The sequence below is a fragment of the Equus przewalskii genome, chromosome 3 (genome assembly GCF_037783145.1).
Source record: "Equus przewalskii isolate Varuska chromosome 3, EquPr2, whole genome shotgun sequence".
In the NCBI taxonomy this organism is placed as follows: Eukaryota; Metazoa; Chordata; class Mammalia; order Perissodactyla; family Equidae; genus Equus; species Equus przewalskii.
This window is the reverse complement of record NC_091833.1, coordinates 102,862,173-102,878,686: the sequence shown is the minus strand read 5'-3', so window position 1 is coordinate 102,878,686 and position 16,514 is coordinate 102,862,173. Positions and strand designations below refer to the sequence as shown.

At 38.1% G+C, this 16,514-nt stretch overlaps 1 protein-coding gene and 1 long non-coding RNA gene across 6 annotated transcripts in view; both read right to left on the bottom strand.

Moving 5' to 3' along the window:
- The window catches only part of KCNIP4 (potassium voltage-gated channel interacting protein 4), a 1,058,546-nt gene that overhangs the window by 475,939 nt on the left and 566,093 nt on the right, over nucleotides 1-16,514 (bottom strand). The gene's annotated exons all lie outside the window — the stretch shown is intronic.
- LOC139082353 (uncharacterized) lies at nucleotides 11,861-16,243 on the bottom strand. The gene is made up of 2 exons (XR_011538260.1): nucleotides 15,852-16,243; nucleotides 11,861-12,480 (listed from the first exon to the last, which is right to left on the bottom strand). It is a non-coding gene; the product is annotated as an uncharacterized lncRNA (long non-coding RNA).

Here is a 16,514-nt window from a genome sequence, read left to right as displayed (position 1 = left end):
AATCCTGCATCAAGTCACTCAGTTTTGTCTAAATATTGCAGAGTTTTTTGATGCTGCTTTTAGCAGAATATGTGGTGCATATTCATTCCATTCTTTTTGTTTGCCTATGTAAAAAGAAATATCTAATGAAGCTACTCAAAATCTAAATGCACTCAACTGCATATGATGCAAAAGAATGATTCTGCTGAACACAGCAACTACATAATGCACCCCATTCCCCGTCCGTCAGCTTAGATACTGAGGCTATTTTGTAAATCTGCAGTGACTAGCCTTTTTTATATTTATTGGAAGGTCAAGAGTTTGGGAAGTGTGGAGGTATTAGGCAGACAGGAATATAGTATCATATGTTTATTAAACAATATATTGAAAACAGAAACATACTAGGCACGTGGCGAAGTACAAAACAAGCACCTGCGACTTCTACTACCCCCGTTTATGGCACCGTCACTTCTTACTTCGGTAACTGCAAAAGCCTCCAAACTGATTTCCTTACTTCTGCCTTGTCTCTTTCCCTATGAAGACGTCCGCTAGAGTGACTCATTGAAACTACAAGCCACATCATAACATTCCTCTGCCCCAAACCTCCACTGTCTTCCCTAAAAGGCCAAATTCCCTCGAAAAACTTACAAAAAGTATTTGTAATCAATCAGTGAGACTTGGGTCACATATATGACCCAGTCCTTGCCCTCAGTGACTTGTTAAGTGTTAAAATTGACATAAAAAGCAGTCAGAACATTGGAAAACAATCTATTCCTGGGGTGCAGGACAAGTGGTGTGAATAAGGACTTTTGGGGAAGTTAGGAGGAGAAGTTCACGTGCGCCATATTGATTTTGATTCCTCATAGAGCAGATGCTTAAGTATGAGTTGGGAACATGAATGCCCTGGTCATTAAGTTATCTAAACACAACAGAGAAAACACAGCCCACACACCTGTAATCCTGAATGCATAGCTATCATCTCCCTGATTCTATAAGGTACAATTTATATGCTCTTTAATAGTTAAACTATCTTTTAAACACAAACCAGTTAATCCTGCTGGTGTAGTAACAGTACGTTGATGCTTTCAAACATGTAGGAGACACACATGGGACTGAATTAAGACACTGATTTGACATAGCGTCAAATTTAGAACAGTGACAGGCCCAGGTGGTAGACAAACTTGAGCTAAAGTAAACTCTTATCTGGCATTCAATAAATTGCAACTTGATTAAGTGGCATCTTTGCACATCTATGGTATAAATCCAATTGATATTCTCAGGAGTCTCTGAGATCCTGTGCTCAATTGTGATTCAACAAGAAGAGATTAATTACACGCAGCATCAGGAGAGAATTGGGTCTATTTTTATTGCATTCTAATTATTTGAAAATTGGTAATCTGTGTACATATGGCAACTTCCCATTGATCTGAATATTGGATTAAGTGAAACACCCTGGCTTTGCCAACTAACTGAGTTGATTGCATCTAATGAGATAGAGATGTGGGAACAGCTATGGGCCTTTCATCATAGGCTGCAATCTTTCTGCAGATTCCTTGGCAAAGAAAGAAGAAAAACGAATTCTATAAAAGAGTAGTTTTCAAGTCATGCCTGCCCTTTTCACCAGCAAATCTTACTTCTAGACCATTGCATATTGTTTCCGTGACTAACTTCTAAAATAGATTGGCTGATCATCAAGTAACAGAATATGATCACCAAAGAGACATGAAAGAATTAAAAAAAAAAATTTTAAACATCAAGGAGGTTCTCTTAAGTAAAAGACATTTTCAGTATAGGTAAAGCTTAGAATTGTGTTTCCCAAATTTCAGTTATTCATAACCACCTCGAAATCCGTATTTCACTTATACTATTGCTATTTTTCTTAAAGTAATTCATTTAATTTACACTTAAACACATTATTTTTAAAGGAAATATTATATCACTACCAAATTGCAAACAAGTATCTTTTGCCATAAAGAGGTAACCACAAATTAAATACAATGAAACAGCATTGTTTTTAAATTTTAGGTCTGAGCTCAGGACTGTTATCTCTTTGCAAAGACCAGACATAAACAAGTGTTTTCTGATGTGTTAAAGACTGGCCCCAAAAGGAGACTGCCTCATTTCTATAATCAAAGGATTGAAATAGAAGTAGGAAAGGTATAAATACCTCCCTAGTAACACAATGTTAGTAATGATTGTCCATACATCACCCAAAGGCATCTTCCACTACCATGAACTTTCCTTAAATTTGGTAAACCATGATTTAAAGTAATGATTTTCATTTTTTATTTAACTGTAACCCACTGTTTATAAGTTAGGACAACACACAGACTCATGTGCCCGCACACACACACACACACACACACACACACACACACACCTGAAAGTTTCATGAAACAGCACTTACCTAACCATACGTGATGCACTCTGAAATTTTTTTACTTCATTAGAAATGCTGATAAGAACTCACAAAGGTAATTTATTGATGCAATAATGGCATATGACCAACAGACTGTAAAACATAAATTTGGAGGAACGGGATAGAGTGGTATTATCCCCATTTTAATATTTGGAATACTAACACAATGCAATTTGCGCTAACAAAACTATAAATTACAGGTTTGTGAGAAATCAAAGAGCTACATTAATTTTAGAAATGTCCACATTTCCTTTTATATAGAGTAGTTTTTGTCATAATTTCTACCTGGCCTTTGAGGCAGAACCTGGTATATATGCATTAACCAAAGTATATGCATAGAGCATTAGACTGAGGAAATAATAATGTTAACTGATAAAAACAGACTGCATTGTGACTTCTTTTTTGTGTATGTGAAATGCCAGGTTAAACGAAATTTAGATAAGCTTTTAAACATATTTTAAAAATTGATGTCTTTACTACAGAACTTATCAGAACCTTTAAAATGCTAATAAGCATTGTTCTTTTCTCCCGGAGGGGCATGTATTACCCAGCGTTTTACAACATGTTTTGAGCATGAAATATTTTCTAGGTATTACATATTGGAAGATACATATTTCTCTTGACGTATGTTGGCAAATTGTGTTGTTGCTTTCATTGTTTTTATATTCCTCCATGCCTCCCTAATGCTCTTTGCTTCTGCTAAATGAGTAGTCATTCCTTCTTGAACACAATACAAACTTTTCATCTCCTTTCCTTACTCAAAGCATTTCCTTCACTGCTAGCACATAATCAGCTGTGAAAATACATCTATCCTCCACTCAAAGACTTGTGCACAAAATAGCCAAAAGGAGAAACAGTCCAAATGTCCATCAACAAGTGAATGGTTAAACAAAATGAAGTATATCCATACAATGGAATACTACTTAGCAATAAAAAATAATTATTGAAGTTGATTGATGTATCAATAAATCTCAAAAGTCAAATGAAAAAGCCAGATACAAAAGTTCACATATTGTTTGAACACATTTGTATGAAATAGCCAGAAAGAAAAACCAAAAACAAATAGACAACATAGGTTAGTGATTGCCTGAAGCCACACAGAGAACGTAGGTTAGTGGTTGCCTGAAGCTGTGGTGGGAGTAGAGGTTAACTGCAAATGGGCCTGCGGGATCCCATTGGGATAATGGAAATGCTCTAAAACTGGATGGGTATGATAGTTGCACAGCATGATGAATTTACTAAAATTCACTGAATTGTATACTTAAAATGGGTAAATTTTGTGGAATATAAATTATTCCTCAAAAAAGTTATTAAAAATTGTAGCCAGTCAGCCAGCCAGCTTGCCAGTGAACCATTCATCCATTCACCCATTCTTCCTCCCTTTAAGATTCTTTTCCTCATGTCTCAATTTAAATATGGCTTTTCCCTGTCTTGAAAGAATATATCATATTATTTTTATGTATCTTGGACGTTTGTCATTTGCCTTCCAGTCTTTCTTTGTATTATATTCATTTGAATATTTGTCTAATATCCTCACTGGACTATAAGTTTTTGCAGACACAAACTACTCTGAAGTAGTCCAAGTAAAAATAAACATTGTTGAATTTCAGTATAGGAAGCAGATTCTATTTAAGGAAAGTTAACGTTAATAAAAACACGTGAAAGTGCCCAGCAGTGAGTACTCTTAAATTGGTTGCTCGGATATCTGAAATTTACCCGTTGTTATTTAACTTTAAAAGGTAGTTTAATATCTCAACACATCAGCTACTCATTCAAGGAATACCAGTAATAGTAACAGCAAAGGCAGCAACGTCAGGAGCAACCGCCTTTACTGAACACTTACTTTGGGCTGGTGATGGTGCCGGGCGCTTCTCATTCTGTGAAGATTATTCCAGAAAAGGAAACTAGACACAGTGAAGTGAAGCCACTTGTTTTAGGCAAAGTGGCCTAGAGGCAGAGCCTGAGGCAGATTTCCAGTGCACACGATGTATGGAGGTGCTGCTTTCAAGAGAAACTAGAAATGAGATGTAGGAAGCAAGAAACAAAAGGGGGAGAAGCCAGGATGTTTCTGGGAAAATGCAGCTTTAGTCTAATCAATGGGGAGCTCTGGAGGATAAATAGAAGAGCAGACAGAATCTGCCCTGGCTCGAGGCAAGAAAGACTTAAATATCTACCGTCCCAGCTACTCTGTGTGTGGGGGAGGGGGGAGGGGGAGGGGTTAGTCCCAGGCACCTTGGCTGCAGTTATCCAATGATAAGCCTCCAGAGAAAGTCACAGGTGTGAACCTTCTTGAGGACCCACAGCTGGGGAATGGACACACCCACCAAGAAAGGGGTTCCAAGAGATGTGGGCAGGCACCAACAGCCTCTGCTACAGCTCTTGGCCCAAATCACACCCGTCGTTAGGAGAATACTCAGATTCAAACCCCAACAAGTCTGATCTCTATATGAGTGCTTTTAACTCCCCACCTTTTTTCTTCAGTATCACATTTTGTTATCTTTTGCTCTTAAAACGTGCACCAACGCACACACACAAATGCACAGACGCCCCTGTTATGGCCTAGGTCGATCCATTAGCATCTATTTTTAAATTAAATATTAAGTCAAACTAGAATAATAAAGTCAAGCCTATTTGACACCCTTCTTTAATCTTGCTTTTAATGAATAGATAAAAATAATTTTTAATTACATGCATTATTTAAATAGCGTCTGAGGAACTTGGAGGTTGCTTGAAAACAGTTGACTTCTTCCAGCATCTTAAATATTCCCCGCTCCAAATCTTTCTCAGACTAACACATTTACATGCTCTATGAATACAGATTTGCTCAGAACCTCAGTTCAGGCAGTGCCCCAATCACTACACGTTCCAAATGAGTCAGGCTGAATTTCAGAGAAATTACTACGTATCTTTAACTTTCTTTCTATCAGAGATAGAATCATATTGGCAAGTGGAATTTGATGTCAGAAACCACAATCTAAAAAACAGCGACACAAACAAACAAAACAAAAGCATGGCATGATGCCTCCCATCCAGCACTGCACAAAAGAGCTGGCATCATTCCAACGATGGCATGACTTATTGCTGTAACACAAAGCACCGTTTACAAGGAATGACAAACTAAATGAAAATTGCTCGCCTGAGCCCCTAGAGACAATGTTCATCCATTTCTGTCCTTCCCCCAATTCAGTATCTTTTCTATTTAAATGCAGATGTGTAGGGGGATTTCTACATCCTCTGCTTATCTCGCATACCTCTCCTTTCTTCCTTCTCTCTCTGATTTTGCCTATTTTGAAAGCCAGGCTCAGAGCTCTCAACTTTAGAATAAGTAGCCAAGAGATCAGAACATTTCTAGTAAATAGATGTTTGATTGGGTGACAGTGTATGTGCATTTTACGTAGAAAATAAAATGCTTCTCTGGATGTCTGCCTGTGATAAGGCCACCATGCCCTGTTACAATGACACAATAATTAGTTGAGCAGGGGAAAATTAACATGGCTTGAGCATATTATGTGATAAATGGCACCCCAAACTGGCTACATTTTAAGCCACGGGAGTGACAAAATGGAGAGATAAGGTATATTGTTTTGGGGTAAAGGAAGTATGAGGGAGAGACCAAGTCCCTGGAAGTATTTTCTCTGAAAAGGGATAGAGTGAGGCATCAGATATCCTATTTTAAACCACAGCCAGAAACATTTCTTCTCAATGAGCAATTTGCAAGACATTTCCCTAGGGATTTCTGAGGGCTGTCAGAAACCTCTCTGTAAATTTCTTTCCATTCATTGGAAAGAGGAGAATGAAGTAGCATTTGTGACATATGTTTACACTTTTCATCCATTATTTAATTTGCACAATGAATCTTTGCAGATAAACTATTATCCTTATTTTGCTGACGAGAAAACCGAGACAAAGAAATTGAAGAGAAAAAGAAAAGAAAAATAATAACACAGATTTACTAAGGGACAGAGCATGGATTTGAATCCAGATCTTTTTGACCCAGATGTTTATGCTCTTTCCACTCTTTCATGCTGCCTATACTTTAAGATAACATATGTTCTGTTGGATGTTAATAGGAGGCAAGCATTGTGTAGGTTCAGCAAAGCAGGCCATGTGTTTACAACAAGACTTCTCAACCTTTTTAATATGTCCAAGTATATTCTGAGTTTCCAAGAGGGCCTTACAGTACAATATTTCCAAAATTCCAAAATTCCATGACCATGGAGGCCTTTTCCTGCCTGACCTTCAAACTCTACTGAAAACACTTTAGAAACTACTGTGACTCCAGGAGAACTTTCCAACAGGAGAGAAGAGAGACTAGAGAGCTAAAGGGCTTAAGTTGTTATTTCACAGACTTCTGCATTGCCTGAAATTTTATGAGGTGGCTTTAATTTGTAAAAGAAAAAACAAAGTATCATTTATATTAATCAAGATAACACTATTATAGTAATACTAATAATACAATGTGTATTCCTATTATAATGTATTTATAAACATATGAAAATACATAGGTACTGAAGTTGCATATCTCTTATAACCACTATGTAAAGGCAAATACAGGAAAATATTCGTGTCATGACTGATGAGTATTATAATAATAAAGCAATAATAAACAGAGTTATGTAAGGCCAGGTACCTTTCTCAGTGCCTGGTATATATTAATTCATTTAATCATCACAACAACCTCCTGAGACAGACATCATCTCCATGTGACAGATGAGGAACCTGTGCAGGGGTAGGTTAGTTTACTTCTCAAAAGCCCTATTAGTGACTTGCCCACACAAGTGTGTGGCAGAACCTGGCGCCAAATGGTTTTCTACTAATTTCACACTGCTTATGGCCCTCATTTAAACCTATTTTGGAAAGGGAGGCTTTCTGTAGTCTGTGTAAAGACTCATAAGGGCTCCTCCTTCCCTTCTTTAACTTTCCACTCCTATCTTCCCCTCCTTTTGAGTTTTTGTTATTGAGAAATATATGTAGAGAGAGAGAGACTGATATAGATATAGATCAGATCTATATATAATATTAAAATATTTTAGAATAAAAATATTTTAGAATAAAAAAACTGTAAAAATAATATTATTTTATAGTCATTTGTCTGACCACATTATTCACAGCAAATTGTTGAATATCTATTAAGTACTGCTGCAGGGAATATAAGCACGACTTAGAAACACTTTCTGCCTGAGAAAAGATGCTTGGTTTATTGAACAGGAAAGATGTTTGACTACCTGAAGCTAAATTTGTTCTCTCAGTGGCAGGATTCCTGTTGACTTGTGCCCAGCCTTTCCTGAGGCCTTCCTGGTCACCAGAGGCACATGAATGTCTCCACGATGACCAGCCCAGGTGGTACTGGGAACTCAGCGCTGGCTCACTGCACAGCTACCCCCCAAGGTGTTAACTGGACCCGTAACCTGCCTGTTTTTCTGTGAAACTTTAACTATGCACAGGTCTGTGTTTAGGCTATAGGCAAAACACACACAAAACAACGTAGAATGAAAGAGGTTTAAGCTCAAATAGAAGCCGCTATCTCTGTAACAAAAAAAATTTATTTTTAAGAAAGACAAAAAATAGACTAATCACTTAGAGAAGATTTTGAAAAAGAATCAATGATTATTAAAAATAATAAGAGCAAATACTTGCATAGTGCTTACCTGGAACCAGGCAGCGCAGGAGCTTTACATATTCTAACTCATTTATCCTCGAAACTCTATGATATCAATACTCTATGATAGCAATAACAATGATATTATTTCTTTTTTATTGACGAGGAAACTGAGGCACAGAAAGGATAAGCGGTGTATCCAAGATTACAAAGTAGGTAAGTGCCTGGGCTAGGGTTCAAATTCAGGCCATCAGACTCCAGAGTGCATGCTCCTGACTCCATCGGACCATCTTGGATCCAATGAGTAACAAGGACTAATTGAGTGCCCCCTCTCTGCGGGCTACTGCACTTGATGTTGTCATATAATAGCTCCTTATTCTTCATAGGAATGCTATGAGGTTGCTCTTATTCCCACTTGTTAGAGAAGGAAAACTAAGATCAGATAACTAGCTGGTGGCTTAGTCTGGATGAAAATGCAAGACTATTTGAACACAACGCTGTGTTCTTTCCATGATGCTAACATTTTGAGGGAGTTGTTTTTGGACTTAAGTCCTATCAAAGTGCAGATCAGATCTTAGTACTTTGCATTCCCAGATCATAGTCCAGAGCCTCAAAATAGGTTTTTTCCCTACCCCAAATTGCATCAATTTGAATCAAGGTCAACCTAGTCTTCTTCACATTCATTATTCAACAAAAAAAATTCTAGTAATGAAAAAGGAAAATTATGTGGATCATCCCTATGGCCAAATTTTATAAAGTACTTTTGAAAGAAAAAAAAGTGTGAGAGGTATTTAGAATTCCTTCCTAGCGAGCCATTTAACGGAAACTTTGCACTGGTCTTAAACATTTCCCTGTACTTCTTGAAGCCTCTTTCAATCACTCCTTTCCTTTTAATCTGTTCCCCATAAGAAATAATTCTTACCTAGACTTTCGCATGAATGGTGCCCACTCAGACACCAGCAGCTGCTGTTTGAGAAAGAACATTACCGAAGCTCAGAGAAAGGAAAGCCAAGAATTGACAAGAAGCAGCAAACTCTCCCTCTTCACTCTCCCTCCCAGCCCCGCCCTTTCTCACATATCACACACCCAGTCCAATTTTCCCTTTCAGAGGAAATGGAGCAAAACACATCAATGGAGTGAAATGGTTTATTTCTAAGAGTCATAAAACCACAGTTCCTCATAAAAGGTGCAGAAAAGGAGCTCCTCTTTTAGGTAAGTGAGGCTCTTAGGCAAAATATCAATATCCTGGGCCCCTGATAACTTCCTTGACATAAGAATATTTATAGAGACAGCTGTTTATCAACCATTGTAGAAACTGCTCAACTTGAAGTTGAAAAATGACTTCAAGCTATGAACATCTGTCCTTAGTTCCGAGATGTTTCTTCTGAATTATGTTATTTTTAAAAATAAAAAAAACATGTAACTCCTCAATTTTAAATTTGTTTTCTAGATCAAAAAATGTTTTTTGTTTTAAATTGATAAATGACTATGTTCCAATGGGCACTGCGTATCTCCTATTGGAAAAAAAATAACGTGCATTTCATATTGATATTCTTTTCCTTTTAAAAATAACCTCTAAAAAGTTATACAAATACATGCCCAAAATGGGCAAGTTCAAAGAAGAAATGAAAAATGTCAATGTTTGTTCTCCTTCCACATTGTGTGCACTTTTGAAATGGGATCATTATTTTGCATACTGTTTTGAAACTTGCGCTTTTACCTTAAGAAATAGATTCTGAACATCTTTTCAGCACAGCGGTATTTGCCAGTCTCCTGGGATGTATGCTGGGTAAATGGGGGAATTCATCAACATGCAGATGAATTAGGGCTCCTGCCCAAGCTGACTGAATTCAGAACTGAAGCATGGCCAAGGGAGATGACACTGATCAGGTGAGGGAGGAACCCAAGCTTAGGAAGGGCAGCAGGTTGGGACCCAGAGAGGCAGCCAGGAAATGACAAGTCAGGGCTTTTCCTTACTCAAGTAGGGAGGTGCAGGACCTGGTGAGTAGGAATCAGGCAGAGGTGAGAACACCCACCTGGGCACTGACTAGGGACCAGAACCAGTCAGTCTAAGCACTTGATGTCATTATATATGTATTCTTTTCGGACAATAGTTTGTGAGCTCTGTCCAGTGGAGGATTTTAGAGAAGAAATAGAGGATCAAGGAGTTTAAACAACTTGCCTATGATCATATAGCTAGTTAGAGTAGAGATCCCGCTCAGGGTTTTTATATTCTAAAGGCAGTAGCATGTTCCATTTCACCCTACAGGCAAGCTTCGTTCTCTCTACTGTCCTCTTCTCACTATGCCTCTCTTCTCCTCTGTATTTGTCCATATGGTTAAATATAAATCCATCTCCCAAGGAATCTTCAAAGGTCTTAATACAAAGGAATCGGGAATCAGATTCTTTAATGAGCTCAATGGCTTATCATATTAACTGATAAACTTCATGGCTTATGTTCTTGGAATATGTGTTTGTGTGTGAGGTGTGTATGCGTGTGCATCCATGAGTCTACCGTATATTTACACAAACACATACTTGTGCTCAAGTCTGTATGTACACAAACATACAGAATTATATGCCTCATTAAACGCATTTATAAAAGTAGGGCATCAGATCTGTGACTACTGGATATAGAACTTTCCAAAAGGTAATAAGAGACTGGTGGCTAAAAGTTGCAGAAACAAGAAACGTACAAATGTATCATCATTAAAAATATCTGATGAATAAAGCTTTATTTTTGAAACTTAGAACAGAAGCAGAAAACTCCTCTCAGTGTATTCCAATTTCACTCCCGTTATGAAGGAACAGTGCAAACACTACTTCAAGGAATTCGTCTGTTGTTGGAAGAGCAGTCAGAGCATTTTCTCAAGCATTTTCACCATAACAAATAAACTAGTCTTTGTAAACACCTTGTTGGATCCCCTCCCTGAACAATTTCACTAGTTATTTTTGTTTATAGTACACCATTATGGCCACACAATTGAGAATGAAATTTTCAGTCACTGGCTTCTGTGTCATCACACAATCAATCACACAATTAGAGGACATAATCCCCAGCTGGTTCAATTTCAAGTTTTCTGTAGTCGTACCTCCATAGTCTGAGCCACTACATCTGTTTTTGCATGAAGACTGTATTAAATATATTCTCTCTAATTCCATCACTATTTTTCCCATTCTTCCATTTGCTACCCAATTCTGCCTTTTCTCTTTGAACATGTCTGGAAAGAATGATCTCACAGTAATGTACCCAAGAAAGTGCATACTTTATCCAAGTCTCCTTTTAAAATTATGACCACAGATCTCAAATGGAACCTAAGCATTGCCCTGCAATCTTCTCACATTTGCACGACAGATTCACTTCCCCAGGATCTGAAAAGACTACCCTGTACTTTCTCTCTCCTTAAAACATCCATTACTCCCCACCTTACAAATGCTTTTCACCTCACCCTGTTTCATATTAACAGAGGAAAGAAATCAGACACAATGTCTCTCAACTTCCCATTATGAATGTATCAATGCCTACACCCATATTCTCTGCCTTCCTTAGCATATAATACAGGGAAAGAGAGTCTCTGCTGCAACCAAGGCCAACTCCTCTACAGCAGCAGGGACCTCAAAGTTTTCATCCCTGTCATCTCCCCAGCCCCTAAAAGAGCATCCAGTAAGAGCTTGGTAAATACACTTAAATGAGTGAAAAACGAATGAAATACCTATGAGCATGAAAGTATCCATCTGCTCTAAATGAAAGGAGGACGAGTATTAACACACAGATTTCTAGGGTGGTGCTCCAAATTTGTAGCATATAGCTAGACAATCACATGTAAAACAAATGAAAAATAAATAATAGACAACACTTATCCTTGCTTCATTTCCTCACTGTTTGTCCCACCTGGCTTTTACACTTTAACGATTAATGGCCACATTTATAAAATACACTAACAAAGCCAAGCATTGTCCATCCATCTCTGTTAGTCTTCACAACAATGACCAGTTTACGTATCATGAAACTGAGGCTCAAAGAGATCAAGTAAGTTGCCGAAGGCCAGCTGGTAAGTGAGGGAGGTAGGATTCAAACCTACGTCTGTCTGATGTGAAAATTCATGCTCACTCCACTCAGCTGTGCTGCCAGTTGGCCCCTGGGACCTTCCTGCAGGTCCAAGCCCAAATAGTCCCTGAGTCAATTCTGTGGGGAATATGACAGCATTCCCTCCAGAGTCAGGAAGCCCTGCAAATATCATGCTTCCAAATGATCTCATCCTCATTGTGTCAGTATGAAGTCTGGGTCGCCATGGAGATAGGGAGAGAGACATAGGGACCCCCAATAGGAACTTCATATCCAGCTTCCTGTCTTGGAGAATGGATCTTGCTTTCTGTGTCCCCAGGCATGAGCTTTCATGATGCTATAAAAGGCAAAATTTTCTAAGCTCACATACAGTCAGATCTTGGTTTTGCGGGGCCTGATAATTTGGAGGAGGAGAGTCTGCAAGAAAGGAGTAAAAAAATCACATATATAAAATTTAGATGGACGTTAATATTTATTTACAATGTGAAAAGGAAGAGGCCACATACTTGAGTGACTCTGTAGCTTAAGCTTCATTTACTTCAAGATAATTCTGTCTCTGCCCATGACTTAGCCCTGCCTGAGAGGCAGGCATATGATGGCTGAGAACCTGTGCTCTCTAGAGCGACAGCAGGGATGAATCTCAGCTGGACCACTTCTAAGTGAGTGATCTTAGGCAAGCGATTGAAACTTCCAGAGCATAGACTTTCGCCTTTGTTAAATCTTCAGTTATATAACTGGTTTATAAAAATTGTGTCTACACGAATAATGCATATTAAGTGCTGGCCATAGTGCCCAGCATATGCTCAACAAAGGACTTATTCAGGTGTTATTGATATTATTAGCATCTGATGCTATCTTCTTGCTCACCAGCTCTGGGACCTCCCTACTTGAGGTCCCACTCTTGTATTCCGTTGATGCCTGCCTGAATGCCTGAGCATCAGGCATTTGGGATTTGACCCTTTGTCTTCATTATTATGGATCACATTTTGGCATACCTCACCAGTTTTTTTCAGGAGCCTTATTTCTGCCTGTGCACCAGAAAATTCCCCCATCTTCCTGGGCATAATCCAATAAGATTAGAAAATAGCAATGTGATGAAAAAAAGGTTCCTAACATATTCTTAAGTAAATAAAGAGCCAGAATTCCTGTGATTATGGCTAATGAGATTATTCTTACAGGTTTTGTAAAAATTAGATACCATAAATACGTAAAATTATTAGCTCCTCACCGAGAATATAATTTATCATTCTATCATAGATGATGCACTTATTATGATATCTAATGCTGCCAATTAGTTTTGTTATTTCTACCAGGTAAATTAACCTTCCTGGGCCTCAATTTACTCATGAAATGAGGGGGTTGGACTATTGGACTACAGTCTCTACAATCCTTGCTAGTTCCCAAAAAATGTTATTAGTACAAATATCTGGGATACAAATGTATTATTCTCATCTCAATCTGAAATGTCCCCAATTTGAATACTTGTCTTTGAAGCTAATATGTGGGGGAGGAGGAGTTACTTTAAAAAAAACAACATGGCTTTCCTTTTTGTGAAATTCACATTTTTGCCTCCACTGTCATAATACTCTCAGTACGGCAGGTGCTCAAAGAGCATTATTTGATTTTCTAAAATGCCTCCTCTCGTAAAGTCTTATTAAGACAATTTAAATTGGTCCTATAATGCAATTAAGAGACAGTTTATGTCCCAGGATCTTGAAGAAGCCTGGAAAGGAGAAATGAAGACTAGACCTGCTTGCCCTCCCCCTGCAGCTGGTAGAAGGGCAGATCTAGATTTACAAAGAGAAATGAATATTTTAGCCTGAGCATATGCTAAAGATCAGTCATGGAAGTAAATGTTTTTCCAGATAATAGAGATCTGACAAAATATTATGAATCAGTGTCCTGCAGGTGTCTGCGGCAGGGCAAAGAGGTGTCTGCCTACCCTATGCTGTGATTGGGGTAGACAGATATCGTATGAAAATTTATATCAAGGCCTCTAAAAGAAGCTGGACTTAGGGACTGATGGAGATTTCCCATCCTAATCTTTCAGTGGCTTCCCAGTAAACAAAGAATAAAACCCAAAGGCCTTGCAATGGTCTTGTATGATGTGACCTTGGCCATCCCTCCACTGCTTTCACTACCCTCACTAGCCCACTCTGTTCCAGTTCCCCTGGCCTTCCTGTGCTCCTTGTATACAAGAAACACACTACTAGCCAAAGGCTCTTGTACTTGGTCATCCCTTTGCCTCGAATCCTCTTGTTCCAGACTTTACTATGTCTGGCACACTCATTTCTTTCAAGTATTGGCAGAAAAACCAGATCTTCAGAAAGGCCTTCTCTGACCACTTTCTTATAAATAACACCCCTATTTCTGTCCCCTTACTATATTTTGTGTTTGTGTCTATTAAATATCAGACTATATATTCCTTTGTCTGTTTATCTTTTTGTCTTCCTTCCCCAAAAGTATGTAAATTTCACAAGGACTTGGATTGTGCTCATTACCTTGCCTAGAACAAGTGGAGCCTATCAGAGGCACACATATTTAGTGAATGAATGAATGAGCAAAGGAATGAATGAATTCTACTATAACTATTCTATCTCCCATACATTTTTGCAGCATTTATAGTTTGTATCTCAAAATTTAGCAGATCAGCTTACAAGAATAAAAGTTCTGTCTCTTTGCTTGAGGCTGATCCCCAGTGTCTAGAATGGTGGCTGGCACTTGGGAGTTATTCAATAAATAGTCCTAAATATTGTTTATCAGGAAAATAAAAAGTTCCTGCACTGTAGTTCCAAGAAAGGAAAGGAATAATTGTTTTTTGATTATAATAACAAGTAACACCAGAACTGCTTTTAAACCCAATCAATGACAATTTCCCACTTTTGGAAAGCCTAAAACCCCATATAACATCAACAATGTTTTTCTCTGAGTGACTGTCTCCTACAAGTGCAGGTCTCACGTCTTAGCGAGCAATGAGTTCAGCTTTTGGTTTCAGATATTGAGTGGTGGACTCCTTTCTTTGGAAAGAAAGAAGATGATGCCTGGCTATAATGGCAAAACACGCAAATCGTTTATGATATCCTAGGTAGGATTCTAAGCACACACAATACTAACTCAGGCCAACCTACACAACAAATAGGAGAGGGAGGTGATATGATTATTCCCACTTAAGATATGGAGAAACTGAGGTCCAGAAGGTTAGGCTGCTTACCCAAGGACAAACTAATGTGGATTAGAGCTGAGATTTAATTATTACTTAAGCCAATTACTTGGGCTTCAGAGTCTGTGCTCTTTGCATCTATAGTCTATGGTTTCTCTATAAGAACTGAAACAAACCACTGGTATTGTTTCAGCCGCAAGATTCATCTTAATCACGAGTCTCCTGACCTGTTCAAATGCTTTCCAAATAATTGCCTCCAACAGTCTGGATTGGGGAGGGGGTAGGATTTCAAGAGAAGAGGTCAGAGTAGACCTCTGTGAGAGGGTGCAAGCAGTGAGCTGGTGAGAGATTTAGCTTCCTGCTTTTAATAACCAGAGTGATGAACAATGAAGATAACTGCCTTTATGATTTGTATATGTATCTATTGGATATTGAACTTAGGCCTTCCAGAAATTCATCCAGTGGACTACCGATTGGCTGTCAGGTGGTAATGACTCTCTACCACTAACTTATTTAGACAAGTCATCGAGGTGGAAAACACCTCAATTTATGGCCAAGTTTCTCAGCCTAAGCATTCTTTGTCGCAGCCCCATCTCTGATGTTAAAGCTATGCCAGAAAGCAACTTACCATCACCCAAGTCTTCGAATCCTTGAACTTTAGTGATTGGTCTGCTAGCAGAATAATTTAGAGGAGATTCAATTTGGATAAATACTTTGTGGAATCTGGATTAAGTTTGAAGTTTATTTTCTGGGTATAATCTACTAGATTTTTTCTCTGCAGACAAGAGATCTGTCAAAAACAAGTCATTTAATCCCTCTGGGACTCAGTTTCTTTCTCTGTGAAATGATTGATTTGAAATTGGTAATTTCTGAAGGATTTCCCATTTTATGAAGCCTTAGTAAGTCAGAGCTTCAATTATGTGATTTACAGATCTATCTTGCCTTCTTCTTTCTTCTTCCTCACTTTTTTTGGGTTCATTATCATAACTGTGTTTTTACACAGAATGCCTCTACAAAGAGCTAGAGGTAAAAAAAAAAAAAGTCAATTTTTTACAAAAACAACTTTTTAAACATTTTTATAGGCATAGTCTGTAGGAAGGTTTATATAAATACGGTACTTATCTGTCTGTGTACATTTTACCCTACTTTTGAACATTTATCTTCTGTAGTCATGGTGAATGCCATTCAGATCAGTGCCACTATGAAGATATTGGAACTAATCCAGATTCCTTCATTCATTCCCCTGTGACCTTAATCAAATTATAAATCTCTCTGAATCTCCAGTTTATCC